Raw genomic sequence first — 23,669 nt, forward strand, 5'->3', positions numbered from 1 at the left:
TTTTCTTTGATTTACTTTCTGTCTTGCTCCTTTTTTATGCCTTTTCATTTCTTTCAATTGTAGGAGAGCTTCTACACGGTGTAGGATAGCTTCTGCATGGGACTTCGTTTTCTTTCCGAAGCAAGCATGGTGAAGTTCATGAAGATGTTGTGCTACTCTAAATTCTTGGTTATCTATTTATTCCCTCTCTTTGTGTGAATATTTCATATTTTAGTCAATGATATTCTAATGGAAAATACATTCTTTCTCAAAGAAAAACATAGTGGAATCATGATGCTTGAACCTATACCTAGTACCACCTACTCTAATCAGTCTTTTACAATTTTCAGTTATTCCTTGTCAGCTAAATCGAGTAGGGTAAGGATGGGAGGAAAACCTTAAAAACTATTTTAGAGGTATATATAGATATCCCTCTTTGAAGCAACAAACTCTTCTTCTCTCAATAACGCGGAATCCATTTTCCGCCTCGAGAAATAGATAAGTGCCTATGCACAGTTCTATGAACAAAATGAAAAAATAAAATGAAAAATGTTTCCTACACAAATAGGTGAAGAAAGAAACTCCACTAAGGTACTGTCGAGGCTCGCTGGTAGCGGAGCAATGTTTGTGTTCTTGAAGTGACTCTATCGGGGTATTGTCTAGGCCTGTTAGTAGTAGAGCAACACTAGAGATGAAAACTAATACTCTAACAATTATTTTCACTTGTGTATCTATATACTCCCCATCCCCAATTGAAACAATTTAGTTTGACTTGGCTTGGTTAAGTGTTCCTTCGATGAAGAGAATGGTAGTAACTATTTCTTTAATGCAAGATAAGTGAAGAAGCTATGGTTGTCAATGAACTGAATAATACTCCTTGAAGAGTTAGACCCGTTTTTCATGAGACAAGACTTGTAAAGAGAGCTAGAGTTCTACCAGTGTGTTGCCAATTGTTGTAGCTTCTACAACCACCCTCCAAATTTTTTCCCATGCTTTGATTTCAGAGACTTCCTTCTATCCACATGAGCTTATCTCTTACTATCCTGAAGTATTCATGCTCAGATCAAGACTTATATTTTTATGTTGTGTTTTTGATTGCTTGTTTTGACCTTGATCTAAAATTTTGCAGCCACAAGCAACCTTCTAACTTGACCTTGTAGCATTCATGGGCTTGCCTCCAAAAATTGCGCAAAATTGAAAGGAAGGCTAGCCTTGCCTCCATAAATTGCATAATCCCTCTTGGCAGGTCAACCTTGATCTTGATAATTGCATAGTTATGGATGGAAACCCAACCTTGATGATGGAAACTATGCAAATCATCTCTTTAGCTCAGAAACTTCACGATGCCATGAGTCAAGAAGTTTCCTAGTCCTCAAGAATTGCACAATCCTTCTTGGTAGTTTGCACGCAGAATTCCAAAAAAGTAAAAAAGAAAAAAATGGAAAATCATCCATAGAAAATAGGGATTCACTAACTAGTTTCAAAAAGGTGGCACATTCACTATTTTTGGAACTTTCCGCCAAGTGTTTCCTTTTCCTTGATCTTAGGCATGGGTGTCATAAGCCTCAATTAGTCAAAATATATTTAATTGAAATGCCTAGGGATAATTTGTATATTTGATCTTGGAAATATAGTATTCTCTAGGAGATCAAGGAGCTTTCGGTGGAGTTTTCGGTGCTTTTCTGGATGAGTTTTTATTTTTGTCGGCTTTTCCATCATTTTTTGTCATTTAGCTTCTCTGAGTGTTATTTTTCTTGGTTCTTTTCATGGTTGCTAATGCTTTAAGGTATATTAGATTGTACAATTGTTTATTTGGTCTGTCATTCACCTTTCACAAGTGTCGAATTAGTTTTCTTATTTTTGTGGTGACTCTTCTTGCATCTTTGTTTTTCCTTTCACATGTTGATTTTCGACACCTTTTTTGCACTAATCTATCTATAATTTGTCATATCTGCAATTGAGCATGCAGTATCACTCATATTTTCTTGTTTCCCACACTCTCACCGAGCAGATCTGGTTATGCCTTAGTCAATTTCCACCTTCTCTATTTGGGCATTGTGCATGTTTGAGACTCAAGCTATCATCTTGGCCTTTGAGACTACGTAATGCATAGTACAGGTTGACCTAGCTACGCATTTCGTAGTTCTAGGTCTTAGGCCTACCACCTTCGTCACTTAGACTATGCAATGTGTAGTCTCTGCCATAGTTTTCCCTTGCTAGATTGCGCATTATGCAGTCTGTAGCCTCAAGCTATATCACTGGCTGTTGAGACTATGCAATATGTAGTTCCCTCAGCTAGTCTCTCCCCCTCACCTTAGAAATTATGCAATCCTCCTCCTCAGTTCATTGGTTTGTTTCTCGATATTTATTTGGAAGTTTATTTATTGAAGCTAATTTAATTCTTCCATGAGTGAATTTCTCTTCTTTAATTATTGTTATCATGGCACCCAAGAGAAATTTTTCAAAGGATACAACAGATAGGAGTACTGCGGAGGTAGTTAAGATTATATCAGTTTACTTGCTAGTATACTTAGACACTCAACTATTTGTGGAAAAGGACTTAGATATTAAATGGAAAAAGTTGAATGAAATTTTCTCAACAAGGACCTTCAAAGCATATCTCGAAGGTTGAAAGGTGTATGTTAATATCTATAGGTTGGGGTTACACAGGATTTCATGTAGGTACCCAGCATTCCCATCTGCAGATGTTCTTAGTTGTTAATATACTATCATCTTATGTACCATTTGCCTGAGCCAGAATCACTCATGGATTCATTCTTCTATGCGAAGACTAGATACTTGAGCACCAAGGATATTGTTAAATGCTAGGTGAAAGAACCAATGAAGTTCTCTCAGGCACCCACCAACACATACAAGATGATATCTCTCAAGAGAGACTATCAGATATTAATTATCTTATGTTGCAAATTATATGGCCAATAGAGCACAGAGACCTTTCTTGAAGGGTGGATTTGTTATTGCACCAGGTTGTGAATGAAGGTCAACCATTCAACTTGTTATATTTGTTGGCTTAATATTTTTGGATCCATGTATCTAATTCCCTTAGTCCTCCTAAGTGCGAGAAAGCTAGATTTTATATGTCTTCATATCTATTGGATGCAATTTGCACACAATGCATTTAGAGGCATGAATTGGACTTGGATGCCACGGGAGCCTGTATTATATGTCTATTGTAAGATGCTTTCAGAGTGTGACCACAAAGGACTAATGGAGACGCTAATTGATCACTTTCTCATTTTGCTATACAATATGATCTTTGAGGAAGAACCATCTTGTATGTCACATGGGGAAATGGAAGCAGTATCGTAGATAGCATATTGGTTTGCCTCACTGGATGACACTTTCTTCATGCTAATTGATGGACAAAAGTCACTACATATTTTACTAAGGTATGCCACCAACATGTTAGTCATGCAAGAGGTTTCATATCATCTCTCCACAGGATTATCAACATCTTTGCATAGGAAGAAGAAAGCACATTGGCCTATCCTTCCTTTGCATATCAGATTGTACGATACTAAGAACTTGAATTTTTCAAATACGAAAGGGAAGGCGATGGAGAAATTTGCATTCGGTACTCGTGACTTCAATCTATATGAACCAAGGATTATTTTTAAATAACACTATGTAAGGATTGATTTTCAGTGGCTAATTGGGACCTTGCATTGGCCAAAGGAGGATGAATGGAGGAATTGTTACAATACCTCAAGTCTCGTGAGCTAATCAGTTTATTAGGAACTTCACAGGTTTCTCTGCAGTAGGAAGTTATGCCACAGGAAACACTAGCAGGAGTGTGTAATCCAATGTGAAGGAAGGGAAAGAGGATGGTTGTGCAAAATTCAAGGGGAGAACAAATCTACAAGATGAAAGAAAATATAGCCATTATGAAAGCGACTTTAGCAGCAGAGGCAAGCAGGAAACAAAGGATTTAGGAAGATAGTGAAAGAAGAGGGAAGAATAGGTGCAAAAAATGAAATAAGAAGAAGAGAAGAAGAATCATGAAGAATAACAAAGGCGTAGAGCAGATGCAATAACAAAAGAAACAACCCAGAGACAAGCTGAAGAGCTAGAATGAAATTGGTAGTCAGAGGAGGTGAGACAATACATGAAAGACAAAGAGCTTTCTCAACAGATAAAGGATTTGATTGAAATCCAAGACATGGAGGAACCGAAATCACCACACCAAGATGTTGACATGATGCCAAGTAATCAACAGGTCACCATTTAGTCTCCTCATCCTCCAATAGAGAAAGCTCCAAGCGAGGAGGAGGATATTGTTACTCTCAATGATAGTCCGATGATGGACACATACAATCTAACCTATGATGAGGTTCACTCACATATATTAAGTAGAAGAACCGGGTCAGGAAGAGATAGATGAATACCTGGAATAGTGGAGACAGGTAACCATCAAGGAAGATCTTGAGGTGAACATACAAAGTATACAAAAGTACATTGGTGGCCCTATCAAAATCAACACAATGTTTCTCCTTCTCAAGAAGGAAACACAAACTAGTTCCAAGTTAGTGTACTTGAATGCCATGGAAGCTAGAGTCTGCTTGCAGCCAGACAACATCGCAAAATTTGGGGATATCATCACGCAATATCAATCTTGGTACTGCTACATCACTTAGAAACATCAAGTCAAAGTTGTTGAGTTGGATTTTCCGTAATCTAAAGCATGATATGCTTTTTCTTATTAGGCTGTCTAGTTGGATCTAGCCAATTTTGTCTTATATGGGTACAAGTGTTATTTTGTAATTAATTTGTATGTGGAATTCCAAGTGTCAGTATTGGAATGTGAAGATTCATGATGTAATGTAATTAGTTAGTTTGTAAAGAAGTTGAAGATTCATGATGGAAGTCCAAAAGTCACAAAGGGGAGTTGAAGAGTCACCCCTCTTGTTATAAATACATCCTCATAACTCATCTAAGAGGCTTTTGGGAGTCAAGCTTTTGGCTAGGCTTAGGCTTAGAATCAGGAGCTTGGGAGTGTGTGAGAGCCTTGGATTCTCCATAGCATAGAGGGAGCATCTTTCTTTGTAGAAGTAGGTGATGTTGAATTCATGTTCAACTATTGGGGCTAGTGGTCCATCAACTGTGCATGTATGATTGGAACTTTCATGCATATGTTGTGAATATAGTAGGACTATTATTTTTATGTTTGCAATGTATGTTATTTATCTTATGCTTATTCTTATGAACTATTTCATTTGCATTGGTATGAATATCGTCGAATGCATGTTTTGTTTAATTCCATTACTATTAAATTTTGAACTATTTCTCATATTAGCTTGTGATGTCATTCATGCTCTTGTGTTCCTTTCAAGTTGCATACTACTATAGGCTTTTAAGGGGAAACTCATTTTACCTTTAGTGTGTTAGAACCTTCATGAATCACACTTGAATTTCCACAGGGCCACACACTTATTCTCACCAAAGTCATTGTACATAACTCTATGCATTATTGTAGTGAAGGCACATCATTAAAGCCCACTTCATCAACAACCAGGATGTATTATGGATGGGACTCCTACACCAAATGGTTTGAGGTCTAATTGGGACTTCATATCAGGGAGGTCCCCTGAATTTTGGTGGGTCTGGCACCATAAACAAGTTCATTGGCAAATAGGGCCTATGACTCTCCTAAAGGAAGGTCTATTTTCCCTCTCCTTTTAATAAATATCTCTCCCTAAAGAAGTCCTACGAGAACTCTTTGAAAACAAAGGAATTTTAATTGGGCAAGAAATTTGGCAACATAACTTTTCATTTGCTTCTCTCTTATTTTGGTCCCAATTCCATTGGTATTTATAGGTCAAATATCATTCTTTCACTTCCCTTGGATAATTTATCATAATTAATCTAGTGGGAGACAAAGGGAGTCATTTAGAGGCTCCTTAATGCTAATGAAAGAGTGGAATGGCTTGAGACTGATCTATCTAGCCTTGTCCTCTTAGTATATGTCTACTCATCGAATGTGAAGTGGTGCATTTTCTAATGAGGTGTCACTTTCCCAAATACACATGGATCTTGAAGAAACAATTGTGATGATCCACAAAACTGTTAAATTAACTTTGCACAATTTGATTTTTTAAATGACAACTTTAGGAACTTTTTTTTTTATGTTTTCCATACTTCACCAGTACACTTTCACATGTTTTTTTCCAGTCTTGGTCATCCTAGATAACGTAATTGAGAAAATTATTTTTCAATGGTAGCAATAACCTTGCAATAGAACAAAAATGACTTCGACATTCTACAAAAAAATTCAAGGAATTTCCATGTTAATGTATTCAATACTACACTAACCAAAATTTATGCATTATAATTTGCATGAAAACTAACATTCCACTATTTGAAAAACTCAAATTTTGTATAGTCATATAGAGATTTTATAAATTAAACATTTATATTTGGAAATTTATTTCGTTTCCTACATTTCTTCTTTATATGTCATATTCAAATTCATAGTGGAAGTAATTCAAGTCATCCTTCCAGGTTAATGTATTGCTATTTTTCTGTATTTTAGTTTCCACTAACAAATCATGAGACACCATAATTAACTTGCAGCCATTAGTAAATGTTGAAAAGTTGGCCCTTTAATCTAGGTTTAGTATTACTATGGTTACTATTTTCACTATCACTATTATTATTGTTATAATTATTAATTAATTTCAACACACACACACATATATAAACCTCTTGAATGTATCTATATGGAAATGCCGATGAAACCATGTCTAGATTAATGCTACAACATACATTTAAACATGTTGAAATATAAATTCTTTAAATAAAAATAAACATTATATATTTTTATTTATACAATATTTTATAATACATTTTTTTATGTGTTATAATGAATATTTGTGAAGAGTGTCTATGGTGAATATTGTAGAGAAGTTTTGGGTAAACATATGGGAAAAATTATGTTTACCTACAATCAATATTTGTAGTCAATTAATTTTAATTGTGGTATCGTTGGAATTTTCAAGTACCAACATAGTGTACCTAGAGGTGGTCTTTCCAAATAATAAAAGAAAATTTCTAGTACCCCTATTCTTCTTAATTATTGCAATGGTAGCAACAAATTTCTTCTTTGATAAATAAAATCAAAAGTCTATTCTTTATCCCTTTCCTTCTAACAAGTTATATAAATATAATCGAACCCTTCATGAAAATATAACACAAAACACAATATTTTAGGGCACACTCTAGGTCAGGGTCACGTTTATCCCTCCCTTTTAAAGTTCCAAATAAACACTAGGACCCACTATGGACCCACCCTGAATTATAGCTTTCACAATGGTGGGTCCCACCCCAAGTCAAGGGTCGGGAATACGGTGAGGTTGAAATTTATCTTAAACTCACTGGGTTGGTTCATTCGAGAGTTGGATCCATGTAACACTTCCTCTATGCCCCAACTATACCTTATCCTAACTAAAAAAAATATGTTCATCTACACACTCTTAACTCTTGTTTTCAAGCATTCACTAGTTTAAAAAGTTTCCACTTTCTGAGGGAATTTCCTTTAAAATGACTATGTGTTTTCCTTAGGTGTCAATGCCTTGATGATTGGGTTTTTCATTAATCCACAAGCCTTTTCCTTTCTCCCACCCCTCACTAGTTATTCAACAACTTTTCACACAACACTGCTTTCTTTAATTTAGAAAGCTTCTGAAGCTTCAAACATTTCCTTCTCCCTTTTAGACAAATTTAGATACTTGGCCCCTTTTACTCCATACCATGCACTGATTTTCCTCGAAATTTTAGAATTAATCTCCTAAAACTTTTGTACTCATACAATCCCTTGAGCTCATTAATTTAGACACAGGCTTGACGATGAAATTTGCATACCCACCAGTCAACTGAACATGGAGATGTTTTCTCCTCTTGTACATGCATACATAAATATAACACATAATACCAACAATTGTTTGAGGAATAAATGGTGATGCTCATTCACCAATGTACACCATTCTTAATAAATATAATTCAGACACATAGAACGTAATGTGCTTCACTCTAGGAAAACAATTAATGTCGAATTCTATTTTAGAGTGGTAATTATACATAAATGGTGTGATATTCCTATACAATATTCATAGGTATCACTCTCCTCCTAACTAGTTCCTTGTACTTTAATTGTATATCTTCTAGTAGCCTCTTACTCGCAAAATTTTCTCATCAATTTAGACCACATCATACCCAACCTTCTAATTTACCAATACAATGTTTTTATAATTTCCAAGAGTCTGAGAAATATCGTAACTAACTAAATCTATTTCGACATCTATCCCAATATAAATAAGACCTCATCTACACATCTTATATTTACAAAATTCCCACTTGGCCATAAGACTAGCTCATCAAAACAACCAGACAACACAACTATGATTGATTCTTCTAGAACAGAGACACTTGTGTTTACACTAAAACTACGGAATTCTACTTTCATACAAAGTTACATTTGAGGGAAAATCAAATTCTCTTTGGAAATCCTATGACCCTTTATTAGGTCTAATAAAAAATAGTTTCCTAGTGTTGATGCTCCTGCATCAAACTCCCCAGGTGGAAATTTTTTGACCTGGTCAAATACCTTCAATCTGTTGAATCCTCCAGTGTCCCAAACTTTTTGATTTAGTTTCCCACTTTGTTGGGCTTATTGAGTTTTTTTCTCCCTCATATCTCCTAGATCCGATCGGTTACTTTGCAACTATCCATCTGTCGAGTGATGTCCATCTATTTGTATCCATTGTCGTTATGCTATGGTATTCAATTTGTCTGAGTCCCACACCTTTGTTTTTTATTGTTTCTACCTTCCTGTGCTAATGAAATCTCTTGCAAACTATCACTTACTTACTGCCTCTTTTCTTCTATTATGCCATTTCTCAGGAACATTTTTCATTATTGTTTCCAACTTATTCAATTCAATATCCAACTCATATGGAACCCAAATTCTTAATTGTGGAAGTATTTCAAAATGTTTTATGGCTTCAACTGCCATTCCTTAATCCCCATCATCCTATTCAACTATAATTTCAATGTTGTTGATTTTTTTACTATGCGTTTTCTTTCCCACTAAGAGGTATTCCTCATAAGTACTCCATCTAGTGTATTCATTGTGACTATTGTGTAATCTTTTGCAATTATTTGGGTTGAATTTTCCTTCTCAGTCATCATTTTATTTCTTGGGTAATGTGACTCCGCTTTGGCTCCATCGTTTCCATTTGCCTTTTCTTTAAATAAGCCTACACATTCTTCTTGTCTATGGTCTTCCCTACTTGTTGGTGTTTTGGGATTTCGATGATCACACACTTGCTTCTATCATCCACTTTCCTTATGGAAGAAATATTTTGGAGATAGCTCAATTATTTTTCTTTTTTCCTATTCCAATCCACCATACTCTTCCTTAGGCACAATGTGCATCAACATCCATATCTCACTAATCTCCATGTCCAACCCTCTTGCAGGGACATGTTATGGTTACTACTTACTTATGCTTGTAAACATTTCATGGCCTCAATTGTCATCCAACCATCCAACCATCCAACATCTACTCTAGGATGTTTAAACCATGTGGATACCTCCTCCATGGTTGCCTTTTACCATTATAATTAACTACAAACTATGCCCTTCTTGTAGTATTGATCTTGGGGAAATCAAGTGACAACTACCTCCTTTTTTTGTTCCTTGTACCATTCCTTATGTACCTCCATCCACAACTCTTCTTACTAAACCAAGATCTCTAGTAGCAACAATTATATCAAAACCTCTAGCTTATTTACTACATACTTAGTTTAGTATTCTCCAATATAACCCTCTGACTAGTGGATAATATAATCCATAAACAACATGACACCAAAATGTTGCTCACCCACTATGTCTTATTGAATATCTTCTTGAACTAAAATCTCCTTTTGCAACTACTCCCTTATGGCCACATTCCATGACTGTTCAAGGCCTCTCTCTTGGTCACATTTAAGGCATAACTATATCTCATCCCTCGTCTCAATAGAAAATAAATTATGTTCTCCATATTTCTCATAGCTGCTAAGTACCATGGTCACTCTTGGAAACTTATTGCGGGTATTCCTCCTTGTTTTTATTCAGGGAAAAAAAATATTTCTCCTTTCTTATGCCTTTGAGAAGCTACCTCATCCTTCCTTGAGGGTGGTTCACCATTTTTTGCATTAATTGGGATTCCTTACAACACTAAATACTCTCATTCTCCTTTTGGACTAGGTATCCATTGTCCTCTCCTAAAAAACCGGCACTCATATAAAATTAACCAATTTTAAAAACAAATGTCTTCTAGCCTTACCTAGTGCTTTTTTCATTAGTTGCTCTATCAATTTTTCCTATTGATTTCTTATGCGACTATCACTTGGTGTCTCATCATCATCCATTATTTGTAGCTCCATCTACTTGCTCTTGACTTTGCACACATTCCATGAGACTCTCAGACAGTATCTCTTCATCCTCTTCTGTAAGGATGTGTTCACAAGTGTGAATTATTACATCCTTAAGTTAACCTAATCTAGACTCTTCCTCTCCCAATGAAGCATTCAACATATGATTCATATTCTTCTCTAGCCTCTTAGGGCCCTTCTTCTTGAAACTCTTCCTTCTGAAAGGTAATCTATTATTTTGGTCCTCCTTCTCTCTATTTTGTAGCAACATACTTATCTATCTAAGTCTTTCCTTCAACTCAACTATCTCTCTATCAAAATTTTCTTGTTTTGACTTCCCCCTTCTAGTGCCTTCTTCTTTGGAATTATTCTTATGACGTCCCTCCCTGGCTTACTTCTCCTTCTTCTTGTGGATTTTCATAGAACCCTTCATATGACCATCAATGGTCACCTTATTGAGCTTCTCCATGCTTCCTTGTGAATTGCAACTCAACCATGTAATAATTATCCTCTCACTTATTACCAAAACACCTCACCTCCATTAGGCTATTGGTATTTTTTTGGTTCCCTCCTATGGAACCTCTTTAGGACACATTGCTCCTTTATGGATGTTGCACCTTGCTCACTTCTTGAGAAACCCAATGATTCTCTCCTCTTGAGGACATCCTCTATCCCCTTCACTCTTCAACCACAACTGGTTTTTATTCTTTTGTTGCATCCTTTCTTACTATAAGCATTCCTTGCCACTTCCTTTTAGAACTCTGTTAGTTATCTATAACTCTTTCTCGTTGTATTTATGCTACCCACATTTGTTGCTACCTACAATTATCAACTTTCTTGCTAGAATTAAATAAATGAAATGACCGGTTACTTTCCCAGGTTTCCTTCATTTTTGAGATCTTTCTATCTCATGTATCTTCTTTCTCTGCACTTGGATGGGGTTTTTTTCTTCTTCTTTTGGCTCTTCTCCTTGCTAAAATTTGTTCTCTATGTTGTTCTAACCCTTATCTGTCCTAACGTCCTCCTTTGTTTGTGTCCTTCCTCTCTTTGAGAAGTTATCTATGCTCCTAGACTCACTTTTGTTGTAGTTTCTTGCTGGTTTATTCCTTCTCAGTTGTCCCTCTTTCTCTAAGGTTCCAAATATTCCTTAGGTTCCTTTGTGCTTCTCCTCTTTCTTCCATGAGAAACCTTCTTCATTTTTAGCGCCTCTTCTCGATAAATAACTCTAAGGATTTTGGCTTAGCAAGCCTTCTAGCCTTCCTCCACATTTACTATTTTGAAAGAGATTTGGTGCTATGATACCATTCTGATGTAGTGTACCTAGTGTCGTATTCCCAAATAAGAAAAGAATATTTCTAACACTCCTCCTCTTCTTAACTCTTGCAATGGCAACAACAGATTTCTTCTTTAACAAATAAATTCTAAACCCTTTTCTCTTCCCATTCCTTCTAATAAGTTATATAAATATAATTGAACCCTTCATAAAAGTATAACATAAAACAAAATAATATAAGGTCCACTCTAGGACAAGGTTGGGGTTCTCCTTCCCTTTTAAAATTCCAAAAAAACACTAGGCCCAAATATGTGCCCACCCTGAATCAAGCCTTTTTCATTGGTGGGTCCCACCCCAAGTTGAGGGTCATGACTATGGTGATGTTGGGACTCGTCCAAAACTCATCAATTTGGGCTAGTCATGTATCAACTCCTCGTCACACTTCCACTACACCCCAACTATAGCTTATCCTGACTAAAAATATTTATGTGCACCAACCGACTCTTAACTCCAATTTTCATGAATTCATTGGTTTAACTTGTTTCCAATTTCTTCGCGGCCTTTCCTTAAGACAACTAAGTGTTTTCCTTAGTTTCCAATGCACTTGAATTTTGTATTTCACATCATTCCACAATCATTTTCTTATCTCTCACCCCATGTCAGTTCTTTGATAACTTTTCACACAACATTGCTTGCTTTCCTATGGAATCCTTCTCATGCTTCAAATGTTTCCTTCTCCACCTCAAAGAAGTTTATAAAAAAGGTCCCCTTTACTATGCACCATGAGTTGATTTTCCTCTAAGTTCTAGACATAATCTCTTAAAACTTCTATACTCATATAATACCTCCAAATCACTAATTCACACACAAGACTGAGCATGAAAATGGATACACATCATTCAATTAAACATGGTGGAATTCACTCGTCTTATACAGGCGTACATACATCTAACACAGACTACCAACAATCATTTAAGGAATAAATGGTGTTTCTAATTCATCGAGGTACAACACTCCTAATAAATAAAATTAAGACACAAAGAACAAAATGTGCATCACCCCAAGAAAAAATTATTTCAAATTCTATTTTAAAATAGTAATTAGACATAGAGGGGGTGATATCCCTATACAATATTTATAGGTCTTGCGCTCCTCCTAAACAATGCCTTGGACTTTCACTAGATATCTTCCAATAGCCTCTTAGACACAAAATTTTCTGAAGTAAAACTAGATCAAACCTAACATTCTAATTTACTAGTACAATGCTTTTACAATTTCCCATAAGCTAGGAATTATCCTAACTAATTAAAGCTATTTGGAAATTTACCCAAAACTAACGAACACCTCAGCTAGAAACATGTTATATTTACACAAGCCCCACTTGGCCATAAGACCAGCTCATCAAAATAACCAAACAACACAACTATTCTTGATTCTTCTAGAATAGAGACACTTGTATTTACATTAAAACTCCCTATTTATACTTTTATAGAAAGCTACATTTGAGGGAAAATAAAATTACCTTTGGAAATCAAATGAACCCTATTGGGTCTAAACAAAAAGGGTTTTCTAGTTTTGATTCTCCAAGATCAAGTACATACTCCATAGTCTACATCATTAGAACAATAATAACTCTACAACAATATCCATGCAAAAACTTTGCAAATATATACTTTGTTGCTCATAGTCTAGGTGCATAAGTTCCTTTCATTTATTTTCTTTATTATTATTATTATTATTATTATTATTATTTTTAAAATTATGAGTACTTCAACGCATATGTCAAATCCTTAACCTCGTAATGGAAGGTTGAGAAATGTCACCCTAGAAAGTCTTTATGATTATATGAAATCATTAGAAAAAATGAGAGAGGAAAGAGAAGTGAAGCATAATAAAGAATTGAATACCATGCTTAACAACAAATTTACTTTTTTATAAAACAAAATATTTAGGTTCAAAAATAAAGTAAAAAAAATGGAAAAATAGGATACAAGAAATGAGAACCCAGAAAAAATCAATTGCTGAAGAAAATTGTAGCTTGAGAAACAAGATTGAAGAGTTAAAAGAAAAACGAAATAATGATTTCGCCCTAAGCAGTATAGAAAAGAAATTAGACATCAAATCCATTAAAGAGAAAATGAACAAGTTAATTGAGATGGATTATGAGCATAATAAAAAACTTTGAATTTTATAATTGTTGGTATAGAAGAGCATAAAGATGAGGACATGTTAGCAATAGTAAAAGAAGAACTAAAAATATGTCACAAATTGAAAGAACTTATCTCATAGAAGAAAGAAGATTAGGAAAGATGCTCAAGAATAAACATAAATTGAATCACGTTAGGGTAAGTTGTAGTGACCATAAATTTGGCATACTAAATAAATTTCCATCCTTAAAAGGGATAGGAATTTTTATAAATGAGAACCTAATTTCAACATAATAGACTAAATAAGAGGATAAAAGGTAAATGAAGTCATAAAGGAAGGAAAATCCAAAATCGTTACAAATAGGAAAGTTATTATCAGTGATAGAGACCAAAATGAGAGTAACAAATAGGAATGGAACACTACGAATCATGTTATAAAATTATATATTATAGAGCAATGGAACACATAAAATATATTACAAAAATATAAACAAAGAAAACACATAAAACAAGACAGACACAAATATACATGTTTCACCCAATTTGGGCTATGTCCACGGAGAAAAAACTAATCCTTCCTTTTATATTATCCAACAAACTGAATAGATACAACCTACAACAAATCCATTGTAATTCCCTCTTCGATCTCACACAATCTCCTCTCTCTTTCTCACTCAAAATATAGATATACATAGACGCAATACAATTCCCTCATATATAGCGAGGGGTTTCCTTCTAGGGAAAAAAACCCTAAATTAAAAATAAATTCTACCATCAAATCTCCACCTAATGAACAGCCCAGATTGAATACGAAATTACAACATTTTACGACGAAATTTTACATCTATTTTTAGCTTCGGGGGTGCTGTCCCTGATCCCCCGCCAGGGGGTGGGTTCCCAAATACCGCATTCACCCCACCCTGGACCCCCCTTGAAATGAAAATATTACAAGCGACGTTGCCACCACATTATGAACTGGGGTCCAATGTGGTGATACCTCTGAATAAAGAAGATAATCAGGCTCCACACCTAACAAATCATCCTTTTCTGAAAGTATTGTTGCTCTCCATGGTGTAAAACTCCTATTTTAAGTTGGATCCAAACTATGAAATATATATTATTTCTTTAGCTGAAACTTGGGAGCATGATGAGTCTAAGTTCCCACATCTAGATTGATTTATTTTGTGGTTAGTGTGGAACAAGAAATCCTCTTGTAGGGGAATTGGAGAAATATCCTATTATATAAAAAATAGTTTTTCCTTACACACGTCCTCATAAGATGAACCCTATTAATCGGTACATTTGGATCGAAATATCAGAGAGTTAAGCTAAGAGGATCTATATCTCAATTTGTTATTCTTCACCTATAAACTCTACCTTTTATAAGAAAAACAATTTAGATATGAATTTTCCTTATAATACCCTAGAACAATATATTCATCATGTAAGGAATAAAGTTAATAACCTCTTGTTAGGAGACTTTAAGGCTAGAACCAAAATTAACCAAATTATTTTTCTAAGCAATGATTCCAACCCGAATCCTATTTGGCTAGATAATGGCCTTGATTTAGCTAGTTGATACAAAAGAAACTTTAAAGACCTGACTAAGAATTTATTTAGTACAAATTTAATCAATCTTTCTAGTTCTCAAAGCCTTATAATTTTCAATGGCGTGACCAAACACCAACTAGATGATTTGTATTGATCAATGTGGTAGTAGTTTTGTGGATTATCTAACATATGATATCCCTTTTTCCAAACAAATTGTAAATTTTGACCCCTTAAAATGCCATTGAGTCTAACTCTAATCATAAACATTTAAGCTTAATTTTAAAATTTTCCATTCACAATAGCCACATAAAAGAGAATTGTGAGAGTCAAATGCATGTACTTTTGACAAAATTTAAATGGATCACTTCTTTATGGACTTCAAAGGGGATTTACAACTCTTAACTTGTAAGGATAATATCAAAAACCCATATCATAATTTTAGTACAACCCTCCCTACTTGAACTAGAAATTTGTCTATCAATGTTTCATTTGAAAAGCATAGTATATATACCAACCTTTGGTATGATAATGATCATAAATTTTTTAGGAAAGTGATTAGTGATGCTACTAACAAAAGTTTCAATCTTGAATAGATAAATGTGTATACATTTCTTATTAAAAGGTAAAAAATGTAGCATGTCAATAAAATTAAAGAGAAATTACTAAACCATTATAAATATTATTCTAAAAGGTTTTGGAGGAAAATAATTTATAAAAATAAAGAAAATAATTTAATTACATTGAATCCCTAGAATTCCTACTTTAAAATCCTTTATGAATCCCTTAACACCATGGACACCATTTTGAATGTCCATATAGAGGATGGTATTTTTTCTTTGGAAGACATTGAGTTTGGGTTCAACAATAGGCTAATGGGAAATCTACGATATGTAAGACCACCAAGCTATCATTTTCTAAATGGGAAAGCCTATCCTCACCGCTTACATATAAAAGACATTTAATTTAAAAGTGGGGATAAAATCATTCCCTCTAATTATAGGATCATTATAGTTAGCCACATTTTTAACCAAGTTGTAAGGAATTATTTTTGAAAACAATATTAGTCTATGGATTGAAATCCATTGTAAAAGTGATAAAATCCAAGCTAGGCTTAGGAGAAACTATTCAACTGTGGACCATCTTGTTACTCTAAGGATCATTGTAGAGGAATTATGAATAATAAAACCAATGTCTTATGTTTTGTCATTGACCTTAGAAAAACAATTAGCACGTTTATACAAAAAATCTATGCCAGAGGCTAGAAGAGATAATGGTTCCTCTGGAGTTGAGGATTACTATGACAAGGATATATGATAATGTTATTTCCAATTTTAGGAACATTGAGGTTTGGTCGAAAGAAATTAAATGTAATATCATGGTCAGGAAATGGTGTCACTTATCCCCTACCCTTTTTGGTATATACATTGATAAGCTAGAAGACTATTTGGAAGATGTATATTGTGGTGGCTCCACATTTACTAGTATAGTCACAAATATTCTCCTTCATCCTAAAAATGTTGTTCTTTTCACAAACATATATTACAATATTTGAAATAAATTAGAATATTCCAAGTTGGGTATGATTGTTAACATTGACAAAACTATATCATGATAATTAAATTTAAAATGGTCACATAAGATACTTTCATATATGACAACAAATACTTGTAGGAATTTACTTCACAAAATAGCCTTGAATTGATATACATCACAAGCTCAATTGAAATTATAGCATCGAAAAAAGGGAAGATGGAGGATGGAAAGATTACAATGGGCTTGAAAAATATTAAGTTATCAAAGTTTTGGATATGGGATTAAGAAAAGATAATCTTTGAGATTCTCATTACTCCTGTTATTTTATATGGATGTGAGGTTTGGGGATGTGTTATCTCAGGAGAATTGTGGATGAAGATTGAAAAGATCCAAAAGCAATTTATAACCTAAAATATCAATATTAAAGAAAATACTCCTTACCCTATCCTCTTAATTCAAGAAATTATTTCACCCATTGAAATCATGGCTATGATTAGGTATTTTATGCATATGATAATTTATACACCATGGAAGCGAAGAAGATTCCTAAAATTACTCTAACTCAAGCCAAAATCTCCACCTTCAACTGAAGCAAGGATGACATAAGGATTCATATGCTAGACCATTGAGAGATGAAGGAGAAGATGATTTTACAAAATAAGGATAATATCATAAATATTATTATCTCAAAATTTAAGGAAAAATATGTTGTGGTAAAGAGATAAAGGGATAAAACAAAACTAGGATATTATAAGAAGGTGATCAACCCCAATCTCAAAAATAAAAAATATGTATCATTCTTGACTAGTATTAAGAAGAAAATGAAAGGATGTGGTAAAAACATACATGTTGTAAAGTTTTAAGGAAACAAAGATGGGTGGGGTAGGAAAGTATAAAATGGTTGAACTTGTCCCATACCAACCAAATATGAAGATTCTCAAGTTTCGCGACTGATTATTTCATATTTTGGATTTGTATCTTCCTCTTCAAATTATTCATCCTCTTATGTTCCAATGGAAACAAGTTGTTTGAATGTTCCATGTCCTTTTGGTAAGGCTTATTGCTTTTTTAAAGATGTATTTATCTTTGGATCCATTTCATGTTCTTCCATTTAGGTGGTCTGTGAAGCCTCTGTGATCACAGTTCCATTGGAAGTAAAACCGATTAATGATGGTTTGTGTTTTCTGAAAAAAAAAAATAGTGTGCATATTCAATTGTATTTGGCCCTAATTAGTTGACCTTCATCAATGGATATCAAAGAATTAGAAACCCCCTCTCTTAGATGAAGTTAATGTTTATCCTCTGCCTCACTGTTTTCTTTTGGTGTTTGAAAAGTTAAATGAAGGAATGTTGTAACAAACCTAGTCAACATTCCATGTAATAAGTGAAAAATCATAACCAAGGTCATGGGACATGTATTCCAAGCTGAATGGTGTGAAAAACATCCTAGTGTGGGTTTTCAATTGGTTTATTATGGTTATGAAAATTGGAAAAGGAGAAGGAGAAGGTTTTCGAAAGGAAAAGTGGAAATAATTGGCATTTTATTTATGAAAATAATGGAAATTAGGAGAAAAGGAAGGTGAAAGGTCATTGATGTGAGGAGGAAAATGAAGGAAAATACTGGAAAATTGAAGAAATTAGATGTCTCACTAATAAAAAGGCTTCTGAAGATCAGTTGTTACCTTTTTGTCAGTTAAGTTTTGGATTTCTCTTGTTCTACTCTTTCTTTCTCTCTCTTACTCTTGGGCACTTAAAGCATTCTTGGAGCACTCTAGCATTGGATCAAGGAGAGAAAAGGAAAGAAAAAGAAGGAAAAATAAAGAAAATATCAAGCAACTACAACAAGTTTACTTGTAGTTGTGGATTTTCATGTGTGATTTCCTTGCTAGATTTGGCATGCATGGTACATGCATGTGTGTTCTTGGTTCTCTTGTTGTCATTGGCATGGGTTTTTCCAGGTGTGACGATGTTCCTCAACCTTGCCTTTCCATTCCTGGATAGCCATGGTGTTGTGGGTTCCCCTGTATTCTATTGATTTGGATTGTTATATGGATTCAAAGCTAAGTGGGGTGGTCTCAGGATTATTCACAAGGCCTAAGGATCCTGAGATGGAATACTCGGTAAAGCCTGGATGTGAAAGCTTCAATTGAGCATAGGAATCCCTTTATCGGTGAATGGGAGAATACAAGGTGAATATCAATAATGAATACCCTTGATTGGGCCTAGGAATCCCTTGATCGACAATGGTGGAATACACAGTAAATACTAGAGGGTGGCCACCTCATAAGCCTAGAAATCCCTTGAACAATAATCATGGGATACATGATAAAGCTAATAGGCTGAGAAAGACAAATTCGTCATGGTGTAGGGGCAGAAATCTAGTGGCATCCATGCTTGTTTAGGGCCTAATGATCTTATGGTGATTGTGGTAAATCTTAGTTCAATTGATGAGGGTTGAGGCTGTTTAGCCTTGGGAAGCCCTGGTTGGTTTTCTTGTGAGTCCCACATTCATGCATGGAATATGGCATGAGGGTGATTGGCTGAAAGAAATATTTGGTTCAACCAATCTATGGTCGGGTGGTTTCTGGAAGTCCCATACCTGGATGGCTTATACATTCATTAATAAGAGCTCTTTCTCCTTGGTATCTCAGGTTTAAATGTACAAGTTCATACATTATTCTTATGGCTATTATATGCTTGTTATTTCTGTTGGTTATATGTTGGTTATGCATATGTTTTATGGTAGACTTGATGTATGGCTCTCATCATGTTTTAATTAGAAAATGAATGTATAATAAATATATGACCTAATAGATGATAATGTATTTATTTTGATAAGACAACAATGCTACTTTATGAATCTCATATAAGTATGAGACCCCTATGCTCAGATCTATTGTTAAGACCTGTAGATTGCATATTTGTGATATGCTTGATGAAATGCTTGTCATGGCTAGTAATGGTCAGATTAAGTACTTATTCCAGTGATTTAATTAGTAGCCTTATTCCATTTTTATGTATCATTTTTGAAATTTTCTTGAAGTTTTGGGCAGTGACCTGAGTCCTAGCCCTGAAAAAGTGGCACAAGATTTAGGGTTGCTAGATCATATCTAGCTGAAATAGCCCACAATAATTGACATGCCTTTCTCTGGGATCAAATGGAATTCTTTAGTACCATGAATGGCTTGTCATGGGAGCAATTGGGGGTCAAAATCAGTGAAAAAGTTGTCTCAGGGGTTGGTCACCTACAAGGGTTGTTTGGCACCTGAAGGTTCTGTAGCATGTGTGGAAGGTCAAATTGGTTTGGTTTTGTCTGTTCCACTTCCTTAACTGTACATGGGGAGTTGAATCACATCATAGTAGCCTCTCGTCACATGTTTACCCCAGCATACCAATTAACTTGGGTAAATGTAGGAGGAGGGTGTTACAGAGTGGTATCAGAGCCAGGTTCACCCCTTAGATTGAATGGGTGGTGTGTGTTGGACATGTATAAATATCAGTTGCATATGTATTATTCACGCTTGTGGTCTATTTGATAGTTGGGTATGCACGGTGTTAGTAATTGTTGCAGTGGTGTCGCCATGAGAAATTTGATGGCATTGTTTTTGGATGTATTGTCGTAATGAGTGTATGTGAGTTGTGCATTGGTTATGCATGTTAGTTCTTATATGTTGTTATACATACATTGAAATGGTGATAATTTTTGTGCATGAGATAATTATATGTGGTTGGTATGGTCATGCATTGATAACTAGATAATCGTTGAAATAATGTTTATATATTTTTATGATTATGGTTATACATGTATTGTGCTAATCTGGTTGGTCTTGCAGATGAGATATCCTGCCCTAAACTATACTGAGGTATGTTGATTATGTTATGTTTTGTTTTAGTTGACATGATGTACTTTTAGGAAAGAGATGAAGGATGAATAGAAATATGGTAGACTATAGTTCACGAGTCTCTCCTTATGGATCAATTGAGGAATGTGGTGTTAGGAACTCTTTTGATTTAGTAGACACGTTGAGAATCTTGATGATAGAATAATAAGTTGCAAGGAAGATAATGACAGGATCATTTAGGTACAGAAGAAACAAGCACAAGTCAATGTAGTAATTCTTCATAGTTTTTCAGAATTGCAGAGACAAGGACCTCTTAGGATTAGCCATGGGAAGGATGACATAACTAATGGGGCATATCATAGTAGGTATCATGGTGGGAACAAGTCATATCAGGATGACACGATAAGACATGGAAGACTCTTGGATACTCCAAATAGGAGAGGTGATGGACACTGTTTCTATTCTAGTTTTTTTCTGACATGAACTATGATCCTCATCATTATCATCCATACAGGAGGCGTGATAGGGGATATTTTCTAGATGAGTTCAAGGAATCTAAGCCACATAACTTTGATGCATATTTGAAGAAGTTGGAGGATGCAGAAGCATGACTACTTGGGATGAAGAAATTATATGAGCTGCATTAATACACAGAGAATATGAACGCAAGAATAGTTATGTTCAACATCAAAGGGAAAGAAAACATTTGGTGGGAAGATGTGAAGTGGGTTAGAAACATTAGGACAAAAGAGTTGAGTTGGAATGAAAGCAAGGGACTCTTCAGAAATAAATACTTGTGAGATAGGTACTATGAAAACAAATCCATGGAATTTGATGAACTAAAGATGGGATTGATGATAGATGAGGAGTATACAACCAAGTTTTTTGAGTTATTGAGGTATGTATCATATCTTAAATATGAGAAGGCCAAATTTCAGTGATTTGTCAGTGGATTTCAATTATAATTTAGGGATCGGATTGAGTATGATGACCCTTGGTCATTTGAGGAAGCTATTGGGAAATTGAATCATTGTTATGAGCAATCAAAGTGCAAGAAAAAATATCAGCAAGGTTGGAAAGGGAAAGACAAAGCTAAAGGTAAATGGCAGCAGAAAAGAACATGGACTCAAGATGCAAGTGAGAAAGAAAATGTTGCAAATAATAAGAAGTTCAACATAGTTAGACACAGACATGGGTCACAACCTAGAGGGAAGTAAAATAAAGGTGATGGTATGGGACTGTTGCAGTGTTGGACATGTGGCAAGGGGCATCTCAAGAGAGATTGTCCATAGTATTAGGGTGGTAGGGCTCAGATCTATAGTGCAAAAGAGGTTCAAAAAATTGAGGATGTTGGGCAGAGCATTCCTCATATCTATGCAACATTGGAGAACAAGCATGCATATCATCAAGCATCCATTATTGAGATGGAAGTTACACTTTGTTGTCGAGTTATTTCTACTTTGATTGAATGTGCATACAATTATAGTTATGTTAGTCTTGACCTGGTGGAAAAGTGTGGTCTGAATAAACAAGTGCATGGAGAAGCCTAGTTAGTGCAGTTGGTTATAGGTAAAAATAAAAGAGTTTTTCATTGGGTAAGATCTTGCACATTTGAGTTGAATGGTATGCCTACCTCAACACACTCGAATGTATTTCCATTGGGATCATATAGTATTCTTTAGGGTATGGATTGGTTGTATCTTCATAGGACCAAGTGGACTGTTATGACAAGGCCACTGAGTGTTTGAATGAAAATGGAGAACATTGAATCTTGTAGGGTAAGAAGAAGGAAGTATCAGAGAATGGTGACAACTATGTAGGAAAAATGCAATCATAGAAAAGGGTGTGTGTTATTTATGGTTGGTATTTCTATTGATAAAGGTAAAGATGTTGATTATGTGGAGGTATTGATAAAGTTCCCGATATTGTAGCAGTATCAGGATGTGTTTCCAACAAAGATTTTAGATTTGTTGTCTTACAGAGAATTGGACTTTTCCATTGAGTTGGTACCTGGGGCAGCACCAACATCGAAGGCACCATATGGGACGAGCACTCCAGAGTTAGTACAATTGAAGTTTCATTTGAAGGAAATGATTAACAAGGGATACATTAGGACAAGTGTATCACCATGGGGTGCACCAGTATTTTTTGTGAAGAAGAAGGATGGTACTCTCAGATTGTGCATTGATAACATGCAATTGAACAAGGTGACCATTAAGAACAAGTATCCGTTGTCTAGGATTGATGACTTAATTGATCATCTAAAGGGAGAAGCAATGTTCTCAAATATCGATTTGAGATCTGGATATCATCAGGTACACATCAAGGGAGGACATTTACAAGACAACATTATGGACCAGGTATGGGCATTATGAGTTTGTTGTAGTTCCATTTGGTTTGAATAATGCTCTAGCTACTTTCATGTGATTGATGAACAATGTATTACATCCTTATGTGGACATGTTTTTTATTGTGTTCATTGATGACATATTGATATATTCTAAGAATGAGGAAGAACATTTCAAACACTTACAAAAAATATTGAGATTGCTAAAAGAGCATCAATTGTATGCTAAGATCATTAAATGCAGTTTCTTTTAGACAAAGGTACATTACTTGGGACATGTTTCAAAGGAAGGCATAGCAGTGGATCCAGACATGATAAGGGCTATCATGGAGTGGGCAACTCCTAGAAATGTGGAAGAGGTAAGATCATTTATGGGGCTAGCAGGTTATTATAGGAGGCTCAAGGAAATTCTCTCACATTTTATATCCTATTACATCACTGCAAAGGCAAGGTAATAAATTGGAATGGATAGAGGATTGTGAAACAAGTTTTGAGCAATTGAAGAAGTTGTTGACAAATGTTTCAATGTTAAAGATTGTAGATCCGAACAAAGAGTTTGTGGTG

Source organism: Pinus tabuliformis, chromosome 6 (genome assembly GCF_031772625.1).
Source record: "Pinus tabuliformis cultivar Carrire ecotype Pingquan chromosome 6, CPIR1, whole genome shotgun sequence".
NCBI classification, from domain to species: Eukaryota; Viridiplantae; Streptophyta; class Pinopsida; order Pinales; family Pinaceae; genus Pinus; species Pinus tabuliformis.